We start from the raw sequence: 15,235 nt of genomic DNA on the forward strand, positions 1-15,235 counted from the left end.
CATACACGTCGTATATACATTAATCATGATCCAACAGTATACAGATTTCTGTTAATATAAAATACATAGCATTGTTACTGATAATGTTTCCCGGATGTCTTCTCTGTAGAGAAATAATATAACTGGAGGAACAAGGCTAAAACTTAAATGAACTCACTAGGGTATGGGTATAGTGACACACAGAACACTTGTCGAAATTTCTTTGACTGTTCCATACATCTAAATGAGGTTTAGAATATTCCAGGCTGTAAAAACATAGAGATCAATGGGACAAATTTTCAGAAATATTTGCAACAAATATGCCATGTGTGATACCCATACACTTACAATATTCATCATCCGACAGCTATTTCTCCTGACTCTTCCATACATATGCACACTCAACTTGGCTTGTATTCATGTTTTCAATGGGGAGAGAGGTAAAAGCCGCTGCCAGACTCCTTTTGCTGTGACATCTCTTGCGGGAACAAAGGATTGGGACACCCCCATACACATTAGATAGTTGGCCGGCCAGGCCAAAATTGTCAAGTTCAGCTGACCTCATGTGTATGGACACCCAAAGACATGCTCTATAGGAAATATATCAGTAGGTGCCAACAGGCCAAAGAGCACTCTACTGTGTATATAAATGATTGTGAGCTCGATTGACCAAGAGCACCACATGGAAGCGACCACAGCACTTTTGTGATTATTTATAAGGATGAGTATTATTATTATTATTATTATTATTATTGTATTATTGTTGTTGTTATTATTATCATTATAGTTTATTTTATGATTATTCTAAAGATTATTTTTGTATTATTAATTTGATTCGTTAAAGTTATACAATAATGATAAATATCATTATTAATAATGAGATATTTCATTTAACATGAATTTATTATTATTTAGATTATTATAATTATTCTTTTAAAGAATTAGTTAAAAGGTAGCAGAAGGTACTTCATGAAGATTATATGTTTCATGGTACAAGTTAACCAATTGTGTAAGAAATAAGTTTAATTAAAATTATCATTAAAATCGGAATATTTTTGAGCGTTTGTAATAATTACTGATAACCAAGTAAAATCCACCACATAGTCAGTAAGAAACTATAGAAAATTTTATAGATAGAAATTGTTAAACTCAATATTTCTCATAATTTCAATAAAAAAAAGAAATTTGAAAAAATTTGAAAATAGGCCTGAAATACAATGCAATGATTAGCTATATAATTCTTATCTAGTTTAATAGGTTTTAAATAAAAGTTTTCACTAGAGCTAAGGTCTCTTAGGTAGATTTTATTAATAAAAAGTGTTATCCAATTATAAAAAAATCTGAAATTCTGTAATATTTTAATTTTAATATTTTTTTAAATAATTCAATATAAATCATATTTTTTTTTAAATGATTTGATATATTTTTTAATTATATTTTCTATTTTATGACAGGCACCTTACATTTTAGGTTGAATCTTTTTCTGCTCATCAATGAATGTGTACTTTTAGTGAGAAGTGATTGTAGACATACAAGTGTGATGACAGTATGTGTAATACAATATGTGTATGTAAGTGGCTGTATGAGGGACTCACAAAGAGAATATGATTTCTACTTACAATTCCACAAATATTGCACAGTCCTCCAGTCTTCACCGGTATCTACTGGTTTGATTTTCGATAGATGGGGACGTCTTATATAAATTTCAGCCAAGATTTGACATTAACTTTTTAATAGAGTTGTTTGACTAAATTACTGACAGACATTGACCCTCTGAGACCAAGGATCCTCTACAGATTTTTTTTCCCATTTACTTGCCATCTATGTCATGATAATTGTGATAATAACTGAGCAGATATGATCTCCCTACTGTATAATTACATATATAATTTCTATGAATTCTCTAAGAGAGAACCGGCTGTAAGAATAGGACAACATCTATGGAGTCTAAAATACAGATTTACATTCTCATCATAGAAGTTAAATTGAAAACTTTTATAAGTAGAATATGGGATGAATCTAATTTTATTTGTGATTTTGAGGCTTACAATCTAATTTTCCTTTGTCTAGAAAATGACATCTCAATCTTTTTCTAATTGGGCCTCACTAGTCAGAACGCGGTAATGCCTGTGACTCAACACTTATCGATGTCCATGTCAAAAAATTATTTATTTATTTTTAAATACTTTTATTTATATTAAAATAAGCACAAAAGAAGTCAGTTATGTTGGTGAACAAGAGGCAGGTTGTAACGTCTGTGGTCGCTGACCACGAACTCCTTTCATCCAGTCGACGCCCTTCTCTCAAGAGATATCTGCAAATACGGCCGCCCTGCTTTACAGTGTCCACCAGGGTGCGCTCACGAGCTCCGTCCAGACTTGAGAAGCCAGAGCGCACGCATGTTGGAAGTTGAGCTGATTGCTTCAGAGCACCCTGGGCTATAAGAAGGTCCCAGACCCATTCTCCCACACCTGAGCTTTGTTGTGTACTCCTAGTCTGTCTATGTGATGGCCTCCTAGTGTGTTACCTGTACCTGTTCCAGTTCCTGTTCCTAGCATTCTATACCTTCCTGGTCGAGCACTGTGCTGTGCCAAAGTCGTGTTGTGCTGTATCCATGTCTGACCTGCTTCACCTCGCCTGACGTCTGCCTGCTGCCTAGTCCCAGCCAGGCCTGCCCTGCTGCTGTCTGAGCCGCCACAGGTACCTATACACACTATAGGCTTTCACCTGCGCCCCGTTGGCCAACTGCCTTACCGCCAAGGTGGTACGGGCCAGTGAGTCCATAGACCCTTTGTGAAAGTCTTCCACACTGGTACTAGCGAGGCCTTAATCTGTGTAACTTCTTATCGATGTCCATGTCAAAAAATTATTTATTTATTTTTAAATACTTTTATTTATATTAAAATAAGCACAAAAGAAGTCAGTTATGTTGGTGAACCAGAGGCAGGTTGTAACGTCTGTGGTCGCTGACCACAAACTCCTTCCATCCAGCCGACGCCCTTCTCTCAATTGATGTCTGCACATACGGCCGTCCTGCTCCACAGTGACCACCAAGGTGCGCTCACGAGACCCGTCCAGACTTGAGAAGCCAGAGCGCCTGCATGTTGGTAGTTGAGCTGATTGCTTCAGAGCACCCTGGGCTATAAGAAGGTCCCAGCCCCGTTCTCCCACGCCTGAGCTTTGTTGTGTATTCCTAGTCTGTCTATGTGATGGCCCCTAGTGTGTTACCTGTACCTTATACTTGTACCTGTTCCTGTACCTGTTCCAGTTCCTGTTCCTAGCATTCTATACCTTCCTGGTCGAGCACTGTGCTGTGCCAAAGTCGTGTCGTGTTGTATCCACGTCTGACCTGCTTCACCTCGCCTGACGTCTGCCTGCTGCCTAGTCCCAGCCGAGCCTGCCCTGCTGCTGTCTGAGCTGCCACAGGTACCTTTACGAACTATAGACTTTCACCAGCGCCCTGTTGGCCAGCTGCCTTACTGCCAAGGTGGTACGGTCCAGTGGGTCAACAGACCCTTCGTGACGACACAGGTGTAGCCAGAGAAAGGCCTTTGCAGCATATATTCACTTGAAACTGTATCTTCAGCTACACTTCACCAACTTGGGGGCTCCTCACCAGCAAGGCACCAAGCCAATTTAAGAAGGACTGGTCTAGAACACTAGGAAACTAGGACCAATTTGATAGGAAACCAAACAGCTCTAAAGTGTTAGGACCCCATCAAATTACTATTCATATCTCACCTTCAAGGAGATTAATTGTAAATGTAAGACAGTGACGTCAAGAGATTTCCCAGGGCATCTAATAGTGCTCTGCAAGGGAACTTCTATGCTGTAGAAGATCCTGACATCAATGTTCATATATGGAGAGTGACGTCAGGAGCAGTGCCAGAGTCCCAAGGCAGAGGGCTAGCAGAGGCTCGGTCTGGAATTACGACTCTGGACAGTGACGCCGGGACTCCGGCTCTGGACATGTATCGACAGTGATATGGCCGGTTCCAGGTATATGTGTATGAACAAAAATGTAGATGACCAAATTCCAACTGGTTTCTAAGACAGCAAAGACCTCCAAAACTACTGTGTAGTTGCCCCAAGCACCGAGGGAGGCTGGGATATAAGATATTCAGAAAAAAGGAAGACCAACATGCTGAATGTAAGAAACTGAGCTTCATTGAAGTCTTCCGAGCCAGAAAGGCCACAAGGAAACTAGTGTTGACTAGAAGAAAGGGATAACCCAACTGTTTAGGAATTGCAATTTGAGAGATTCTCCAAAGGCTGCTGGAGAGTGCCGGGAGAGAGCGTGCACATAAAACCACAACCTCGAATCCGTCACAACTCTGATCGACAGTGTCTAAGGCGACCCTAAGGTGTTCGCCAGAGCTGACCGCAAGGTGGGATGGTCTTTGCTGCTTGGGACCCAGGTTGTCTTAGCAGAGTTCAGCGTTGGATAGGTTACTTCAATGCAGACAAACCTGAGCAGGAAACTAGATAGCCAGAGGTTAACAGAAAATTTAAATCAGGAGGCAAGCGGATATCAGGAATAGGAAAGGTCAAAACTGTCCGGGAACGGATAATCCAAATCAGCAAGCAAGGGGTTAACAAGATACAAGCCGAGGCCAGTTTCTAAAAGGTACAGGAGTCAGTGCAGGGAGTGGCAGAAGCTTGATCAGACACATAAGACAGGAACATTCACAAGCACTGACAGGTGGAGGAAGCCAGGCATAAATACAACCCCACAACTGATTCGCATAAGGACAGAGTAGAGAGATAGGCTCAAGGAAAAAGAGGAACCACCCAGAAGCTAGACAAGTTGTCATAGCGACCTTAGGGGAACAGGTGTTTTCCTAACACCAACATGGTGCCAAAGGCAATGGGTGATCCCTCATTGCAATCAATAATGATGAGATCAGACTTAATCACAGTGTTATATGGTAGAAATAGGGGAGTAACAGACATCCAAGTGGACAACCAACTGTAACAGATAATAGATAAAAATAATAGAGTAGCCGACTCTGGATGTGCTCCATTTTCTCAGCCTGCTTCCTGGTCTAGTGACCATATAATAAAAAACAACCATAATCACCTTCGTCAAAATACATGGAACACAGAGACTGAAGACCAGACTGAAAGACACCTGACGTCGTAGATATTTGTTGTGTTCTGCGTGACCAAGAAAACGTAATGAGCAGAAGAAACAATGACAAAGGGGCAGCAACAGAAGACAACTTAAATAAAAATTACTCGCTTTTACAAAAGGGGTATTGTTATTTTTTATTAAAGAAGGTCTCAATAAAGGAGATATCGTCGATTTTCTCTACAATTTAAATGCATCAGGCAGCGGTGTCCCCTCCCCTTTTGTAAGCTCGGCCCACTTTAAAAAAAGAAAAGTGTTGAGAGTGTTGGGAATGGCTCAAAAGTATTTTTTTTTTTAAACTTTTGAGTCATTGGTATTTTCTAAAGTGGCCGAGTGGTTAAGGCGTTTGACTCAATGTTTAATGGGGTCTCGTTGTACAGGTTCAAATCCAGTTCAGTGGAGTGTTTTATAAAGAGCGAGGAGAACATCCAAAAATAAATTAAATGGACTCTAAATTTAGAAAATATGCCAAGAAATAAAATAAAAAAAGAACTGCTTCAGTTCAACCTTTGATCCATCCCTGTCTCATATTCAAATGAAAAATGTTCTATGAATTATGCTATATGTGGCAGATTAACCATACGCCAATCTTAGGTTACAGCCTATAGGAGTAAGATGTGACTAATTTATTAAGAGGAGCATGATGCTGTGTGCCAAAAGCGAAACCTATGCAATCTTCGAGTTCGTGTTGATTTCCGCTATAATTAATGCCAATTTATTCAGTAAATTCTAATGTATTTGTCAGGCTGTGGGTGACCCTGCTCCCCTACACTAAGCCCCACACACTATTTAACAAGTGGCTGAAGCGGCGTAAAACCGCGAGAAGTTGCAAATTATTGTGCAAATATGGCATTCTCCATAATTTGTTACATTTCAATGCCATTATACTGACGTACAGCCATCTTTTGAATCCCCTTATGTTTTCCAGCTAATTGACCGTTTCCTTTCTTGTAAACCTCAAATCACACCTGCCTCTTTCCCGTCTCCTGATGTCACTGTCCATATAGGGGTTCTGTCCGTGTACTCCGGTGCTGTGGAAGCTCCTGACGTCACTGTCCATATATGGACAATGACAACAGGAGCAGTACCAGAATCCAAAGGCAGACCATCTACTAGGGATCTGCTGATGGACTACTGTGCTGTAGAAGCTGTTGACATCGCTGTCCATATTTGAACAGTGACGTCAGCAGATTTCCCAGGGGACTTCTGTTTTGTGAAAGCTCCTGACATCAATGTCCGTATATGGACAATGACATCAGGAGCAGTCCCCAATGAAAGGGCTAGTAGATGCTCTGCCTGGGATTGCGGCCCTGGACAGTGATTCCAAGACTCTGGCCCTGGACATATATGGACAGTGACAGGGCCAGTTCCAGGTTTATGTGGGCCCTTGGACTATAGAGTCTCAGTAAGCCCCTTTGCGTTGTGTCACACGCGGTAGTAATAACGCATATATTGTCGAAAATTGCACCTGATTTCCATGTGGAAAATATTTGGCAGGATGTGGATGAGATTTATTAAATCTCATCCACTTGCCTGCAACAGTTTTATGCTGCAGATTTTTGCCTGAAATTTCTGCTCAGTACACAAATACCTTACCACAACCAAGATTATAACATAAATTCAGCACCAGAACAAAGCCCAGTACATATATACAGCCCCAGAATCAAGCTTAGTACAAATATACAGTACCAGAACAAAGCTCAGTACATAAATAAAGTACCCGAAGAAAGCTCAGTATGTATATACAGTACCAGAACAAAGCTCAGAACATAACTACAGAACCAGATTCAAGCTCATTACATAAATACAGCACCAGTAGCAAGCTCAGTACATAAATACAGCACCAGAACAAAACTCAGTACATATTTATTGCACCAGAACCAAGCTGAGTACATAGATACAGCACCAGAAACAAACATACTACATAAATACAGAACCAGAACCAAGCTCAGTACATACATATAGCACCAGAACCAGGCCCTATACATAAATACATCACTAAAACAAAGCTCAGTATATATATACAGTACCAGAACAAAGCTCAATACGTCTATATACAGTAACAGAACCAAGCTCACTACATATACTGTTTACAGTGCGAGAACCAAACGCATAAATACAGCGCCAGATCAAGCTCGGGTACATATATACAGCACCAGAACAAAGCTCATTACATAAATAAAGCACCAGAACCAAGCTCAGAACATAAATACAGCACCAAAACCAAACTCAGTACATAAATTCAGCACCAGAACCTAGCTCAGTACATAAATACAGCACCAGAACCAAACTCAGTACATAAATACAGCACCAGTACCAAGCTTAGTACCAATATTCGGTGCCAGAACAAAGCTCAGTACATAAATAGAGCACCAGTGTCACGAGGCGGGGTTTGGACCCACTGGGCCGTGCCACGTTGCGGGATGGCAGCTGGTCAAACAGGCATGGTGCAGAGTCTATAGTCCAGAAAAGGGTACCTGAGGCAATGTAGACAGTAGCAAGGCAGACTCGACTGGGATCAGGCAGCAGGTAGACGTCAGGCGTGGTGTAGTAGAACAGGCGTGGAGATGCAGCAAAACACAACAAGAGTTCAGCACGGCAGTAGACCAGGATGGTACTGATAGCACGGGAAACAGGCTACAGGATACAGGTACGGGGAACACTGGGAAGCTGTAAGACACTTAGGAGACAATTTGCAAGACAGACTAAGGGAAACAACAACAACAACGCTCAGGCGAAAATAAGAAGGGCGGTGACCCTCTTATAGTTCAGGAATTCAGGAGTTGATGATGATGATTTCCAGGTGCGCGCGCTGGCCCCTTAAGAGCGGGCACGAGCGCGTGCGTGTACCCTCCGGGAGACAGGCTCGATACCCGGAAGTGAGGAGACAGGCTCTATACCCGGAAGTGAATGCCGGCGCCTAACAGGGGAACGACGCAGCACAGCAGCAGGACGTCCATGGCCGCGGTCGTCGAGGGGTAAGTTAGAACGACAGACCATGGCCATAGACATTACAGTATCCCCCCTCTTACGCCCCCTTTTCTTGGGACCAGAACGGGAGAGAAACTTCCTTATGAGGACAGGGGCATGGATGTTCTCCTCTGGCTCCCAAGACCTCTCTTCTGGGCCGAATCCCCTCCAATCCACCAAATAAAATGTCCTTCCTCCCACCTTCTTGGTGGCTAGAATCTTCCTTACCTTGAATGTCCCTGACCACCCGCCAGGAGCCACTGCGGAACTAGGAGTCCTAGAGTAGTGGTTCAGAACCATGGGCTACAGCAAGGATACATGGAAGGAGTTAGGGATCTTGAGTGTAGGAGGCAGCTGCAGCTTGTAAGACACCGGGTTAATTTGTAGCAGGATCTCGAAGGATCCGAGGAACCTGGGAGCAAATTTGCGGGACGGCACCCTCAGCCGGATATTCTTTGAGGACAACCAGACCCCTGTACCTGGAAGAAACTGAGGAGGATCCCATCTTCTAGTATCTGCTTTTCTCTTCATGCGATCCACCGCTAGCAGAATAGAAGATCGGGTCTGTTGCCATATTTTCAAAAAGTCCCTGAAGGTCATGTCGCTGTTTCTCTTGTACAGATCATTTTAGGCGATCCACCTGCATCGGCACGTTGGGCATAGCAGTAGATAAAGGCAAGAGGGGTTGTTGGAAGTTGGGCGCCAATCTAGGAAGTTGTCTCTCCTGTTGCACCTCATGAGACCTCTCCCTGAACCTTTTATCTACCCGGGTAGCCAGCAAAATCAGTTCGTCCAAGGAAGGTGGTAGGTCTCGGGCAGCAAGTTCGTCCTTGATCCTGGGTGACAGGCCATGCCAGAAGGATGCAACCAAGGCCTCATTGTTCCAGGACAGCTCTCCTGCCAGGGTCTGGAACTGGATGGTGTATTCGCCCACGGAGGTGTCCTCTTGGCGAAGGTTGAATGTAGCCGTGGCTGCAGACGAGACATGTCCCGGCTCCTAAAGAACCCTATGGAACAACCGCACAAACCCCTGGAAGTCTCCAGTCTCGGGTCCCTGTCGTTCCCAGATTGGGTTCGCCCATGCCAGGGCCTTGCAAGCAAGTAGAGACATGATGAAGGCGACCTTGGTTCCGTCCGACGGAAATGCTCGGGCGTGCAGGGAAAAATGTATATAGCATTGGTTCAGAAATCCACTGCACGTGCTTGCATCTCCATGGAACCGAGAAGGTAATGGCAGCGAGAACCGAAAATCCAAGCCGGAACTGCCAGGAGGTGTAGCAGAAGGGTCGGTTGGAGGAGCTTGTATAGACGAAGGAATGGAAGCAGCTAGCGCCCCTAGCTGCTGCGCCATGGAGTCCACTGCCACAAGAAGTTGATCCTGTCTTGTTCAGAGATCCTGCAGGTCCGCCTGCATGGCTTGGGAGGGTGACTTGCCCTTAAATTGACCAGCAGAGTCCATGGCCTGAGCGTACTGTCACGAGGCGGGGTGTGGACCGACTGGGCTGTACCGGGATGGCAGCTGGCCAAACAGGTATGGTGCAGAGTCTATAGTCCAGAAAAGGGTACCTGAGGCAATTTAGACAGTAGCAAGGCAGGCTCGGCTGGGATCGGGCAGCAGGTAGACGTCAGGCGTGGTGTAGTAGAACAGGCATGGAGATGCAGCAAAACATGACAACAGTTCAGCACGGCAGTAGACCAGGATGGTACTGATAGCACGGGAAGCAGGATACAGGTACGGGGAACACTGGGAAGCTGAAAGACACTTAGGAAACCATTTGCAAGACAGACTAAGGGAAACAACAACAACGCTCAGGCGAGGATAAGAAGGGCGGCGACCCTCTTATAGTCCAGGAATTCAGGAGTTGATGATGATGATTTCCAGGTTCTGCACCCTCCGGAGACAGGCTCGATACCCGTTAGTGAGTGTCGGCGCCTCACAGGGGAACGACGCAGCACAGCATCAGGACGTCCATGGCCACGGTCGTTGAGGGGTAAGTTAGAACGACAGACCGTGGCCATAGACATCACAACCAGAACAAAGCTCAGTACATATATGTAATACCAGCACAAATACAGCTCAGTACAGAGGTCATTTCGAAACTCAGGTTAGTACCTGCTTTATAAATTTGTATGGCATGGAACAGCTCCTAGTATTATCTGAGCAATGGTAAGAATATGCTGGAAGTTGCCTGTTTCACAAAAAAAAAGAATGCTACCATCAATCATCTCGCATCAGTGATTACAGTATTGATCATTCAATGGAAGAATAAACCTTTACAATCAGTGACTCACAGGTGACGTCTTCTCAGATTCAAGTAGTTTGTCTCCTTTTTTATTCTCCATCCGGTCCAGACATGTTTGATGGTTTCTCCCGACCACCACCTATTTCTGAAAACTTTGCCACTCTGATGTCTTTGGCTCTTCACTTTTCCAACATTTCAGCACCCATAAACTAAGACAAAGTCCTCATGGTGCCACACTCTATGCCCCTGAATATAATAGCACCATACACTATGCCCCTGAATATAAAAGTATTATGCACTGTGCCCGGCCCTCAGAAAGCTCTAAACAGTGCATGTATATATAGAAAGCGATGTTAGCGGCTTTGCAATGTCAGTATCCCGGGCCAAAGCATTGGCAACAATCTGGCTTGCGATTCCGCGCCTGAATGGAGCCCCTGACGTTACTGTCCATATATGGACAATAACGGTAGGGTCTTTAAAATGGCAGAATCTGCAACCATAGTGTCAGCAATGCTCTGGCCAGGGATTCCACTCCTTGAGGGAGCCCCTGACGTCACTGTCCAAATATGGACAGTGGTGCAGTGACGTTAGGGGATTTGAAATGCCCAAATCCCTGGCCAAAATGTCGGCAACGCTTTGGCCAGGGATTTTGCTCCTGAATGAGCCCTTGACGTCACTGTCCATATTTGGAAAGTAAAGTTAGGGGCTTTTTATTGTCAGAAATTGCTCCTGAAGGGAGCTCTTGACGTCTTTGTTCATAAATGGACAGTGACATCTGGAACTTCCACAGTGCCGGAGACCTCGGTCAAAGTGCTAGTAGATGCTCTGCCCCGGTACTATTGCCCTGGGAAAGCCCACACGACACTATTTATATATGTACAGTGACTATAGGAGTTTTCCCAGGGACAGTCTCCGCGTGTTTGTGGCCTTTCATTGGATGTACACGTCTCAAGTCTTATACTGTTTGTATGCCTCTGATGGAAGACCTAAACTTGATGTGAATGGGGCCTAAAGGTTTTTTGCACACAATGATTTTTTTAGTACATATAAATTATGTATTTACCTATCATTTCACTTGTGCACGTTGATTATTAAAATAACCAATTTCTTTGTAGCAATACAAACTGTAGCTTGAGCAGAGGGGTGGTCATTCTAAGCGTAAACATCTGCTATTGTACAGGATCGTGTGTGCTCACACTGGGGAGGAGCGGATTAAAAGGAGACCATTTTGCATACTTGGTGAACGCCTCCTGCTCCAGAGAGAACAGTGAATTGTGTGGAAGAAGAAAAAGTAGAACATTGGTCAAAAAGGCTGAATCGAGTGTGCAAGACAAGGTGGGGGCAATAGGAGGCAAAATTTTCTAAATTTTGAAATGAAAAATCAGGTACGCTTTAAAGGAATTGTCTCAGGAGACAATCCGTGTCCAAAGGGCATATGGTCATCAAAGAAGGGGGACACTCTTTTAAGCCCACCATCCATCATGTAGAATGGAGACTTCCAGACAGTGGTGGATTAAAGCCGACCATGGACTACATGGACGAACATTCATTTTAATGGTCACCACATATAACTACATTGCCTGGGCTGGCAGCAAAATCAGATGTTTGCTGGGGATGTCAATATATTTTAGCACCATATACTGGTGCCTGTTTTATGCTTGTGTAAATTCTCAAAGCTTGCAGAGACCTATTCACAGAGACCCAAGGCTGTAATAGCTGCCAAAGGTTTCGCTACTAAATAGTCGCTTGGTCTCAAGGTTGTGGCAAAAAAGCATGAAAAAGTTTGCAATCTTCTCTGTCCCTTGCCACCAGTTTTCCTTGCTCTCATGCGTTCTGTTGGTCTCCATGTTGCTGTGTCCATTCAATTACACATTTTCCAGTAGCAGTAGAGTTAGGTGATATTTTCGACATGGCTTCATGACATGATGTCATATGGATAAATCATCATGGAGGCCAAAGGAATGCATGGAAATGAGTGACAGAGACCAGTGGAGAGAGTCAGAGAAAGATTGTAAGAGGTAAGTGAGTTTCCATGCTTTTTAACTTTCCACATCCACCTTTGAGACCAGACCAAATTTAGAATGTACACATCCCCTCTTTGAACCATCCTAAGGCCACATTCAGACAGGGCGGAATTGCTATTGAATTCCGCTGCGAACAGTCTGTAGTGGAATTCTTCAGCAGCCGTTTTTTACATTTGTTTCTATACATTTTTAGGAAACTTAGTTCAGACTTTGCAGAAAATAACTGTGCGGAATTTAGGTGACGGTGCAGAATTTCCCCTCCGCTACATGCACATTATGTTGCGGAGAAGCAGCGGAATATCACTGCGGATTTCAGCCTTTGCAAAGCAAAAACTGAAATCTATGGCAAGTCCGCTGTAATAGTCACAACATCTGAATTACCTGTCAAGTATGCAAATGTTGCTGCAGATTCGTTGCGTAATTGCCCCGAATCTGCACCAACATTTGCAGCGGAAAAATTCTGCCACATGTGAACATGGCCTAACTACTCCCTGTGTGAATTATGGGCTTTAGAGACCAGGCAATGTATATATTTATTTTTTTATCATTGCATTCCAAGAGCCATAACTTTTGTCTTTTTCTGTTGACAGAGTAGTATAAGGGTTAGGCCTTATTCACACGACAGTGAAAAAAAATGTCCATTTAAAACTGATCAACTGTCAGTTTTTCATGGCCATTTTGCATCAGTTTGTCTCTAAATTTTCATCCATTTCAAGTCCATCTGTCCGTTTTTAATGGTCGTTTGACATCCATTTTGCATCAGTTTTTCATGGCCGTTAAAAAAACTGATGAATTTCATTGGTCAGGCTTTTTTTGTCCCAACCCCCTGAAAACAACCAAAGGAAGGTCACATGTTCACCTAGACACTATTTACAGCGTCCCTGTATATGATGCCACACACCTCCCTGTATATGATGCCACATGCCTCCCTGTATATGATGCCACACGCCTCCCTGTATATGATGCCAGACGCCTCCCTGTAGATGCCACACGCCCCCTGTAGATGATGCCACACCAGCCTCCCTGTATATGATGCCAGACGCCTCCCTGTAGATGCCACACGCCCCCTGTAGATGATGCCACACACCTCCCTGTAGATGATGCCACACGCCTCCCTGTAGATGCCACACGCCCCCTGTAGATGATGCCACACGCCTCCCTGTAGATGCCACACGCCCCCTGTAGATGATGCCACACGCCTCCCTGTAGATGATGCCACACGCCTCCCTGTAGATGATGCCACACGCCTCCCTGTAGATGATGCCACACGCCTCCCTGTAGATGATGCCACACCAGCCTCCCTGTAGATCGTGCCACACCAGCCTCCCTGTAGATCGTGCCACACCAGCCTCCCTGTAGATGCTACACCAGCCTCCTTGTAGATGCTACACCAGCCTCCTTGTAGATGCCACACCAGCCTCCCTGTAGATGCCACACCAGCCTCCTTGTAGATGCCACACCAGCCTCCTTGTAGATGCCACACCAGCCTCCTTGTAGATGCCACACCAGCCTCCTTGTAGATGCCACACCAGCCTCCCTGTAGATGCCACACCAGCCTCCTTGTAGATGCCACACCAGCCTCCTTGTAGATGCCGCACCAGCCTCCTTGTAGATGCCACACCAGCCTCCCTGTAGATGCCACACCAGCCTCCCTGTAGATGCCACACCAGCCTCCCTGTAAATACCACACCAGCCTCCCTGTACATGATGCCACACCAGCCTCCCTGAAGATGCCACACCAGCCTGCCTATAGATCGTGCCACATACTCACGAGAGCAGCGCCGTCTCTCCTCTTCTTCACTTGAGGTCACTCGTCTGCACGGGATCTGGCAAGGCAGTGCGACAGGGCGGTGACGTCATCGAGGCGCCTTCAAACCCGAGTGACCACAGACGAGTGACCACACCTGAAGAAGCGCCGCAAACGTGAGTATGCCAACGATAGCCAGCAAGGGAACTAGTAGTTCCCTTGCCAGTCCCCATGTAACAGATCCGTTTTTAACGGTTGTTACATGTATTGACAGCCGTTAAAAACGGATCCATTGACTTCTATGGGGGCCGTCAGGCCGTTAAAACGGCCAAAAATAGGACATGTCCTATTTTTTGACGGCCATTATTCACGGGCCGTTAAAAAAACGGCCGTGTGAATGCACCCATAGAACATCATTGTTCTGAAAACGGCCATGTGAAAGCCGTTAAAAGGACGGCCATCACATGGCCGTTTTTCACTGTCGTGTGAAAGAGGCCTTAGTCTTCTGCAATTTTTTTTTTTTTTTTTTTTACTGGGCTCAACGTACGTGTTTAAAAAGGTAATAATTATATAGTTTGGGTTGTTACAAATTCGGCAATACCAATTATGTGTTGTCTTTTCATTGTTTTACATTTTTTACAAATGCAAAGCATTTGGTAAGGGAAAAACGTTTTGTTTTTTTAATTAGTTTTTTGTTTCATAGAACTTTACTGAAATGTTATTTATCACATTTATTAGTCCTACAAGGAGACATGTAAACGCTGCCCTACTTCTGTACTGTATTGTATTGTGCCTGTCAGTATAACTAACAAGTATCTTATTAGGCCCTGATTCCAGAAGTAACTAATAGAAGTGCAAAGACAAAATCTTGGGTCCTTCATTGGGATCCCGGGTGCCATGCGAGCGATGGGAGGACAGAAACCTCCCGTGTAGCAGAACGGCTAGATGCCACGGTCACTATTGACCACGAAATCTAAGAGGTTAAACGGCTGGGATAAGAGGTACCTGTAGAGTCAAGCATCCACTCCATGCTGTGTAGGAGACCTGTGCAGTATTAGACTAAAGTGCTTTAAAATGAAGCATTGTAGCCCTTGGCCCATTATCAGATGTCATTAAAAGGTGTATCAGTGTTTAATCTTTC

This window comes from Rhinoderma darwinii, chromosome 3, assembly GCF_050947455.1.
Source record: "Rhinoderma darwinii isolate aRhiDar2 chromosome 3, aRhiDar2.hap1, whole genome shotgun sequence".
NCBI classification, from domain to species: Eukaryota; Metazoa; Chordata; class Amphibia; order Anura; family Rhinodermatidae; genus Rhinoderma; species Rhinoderma darwinii.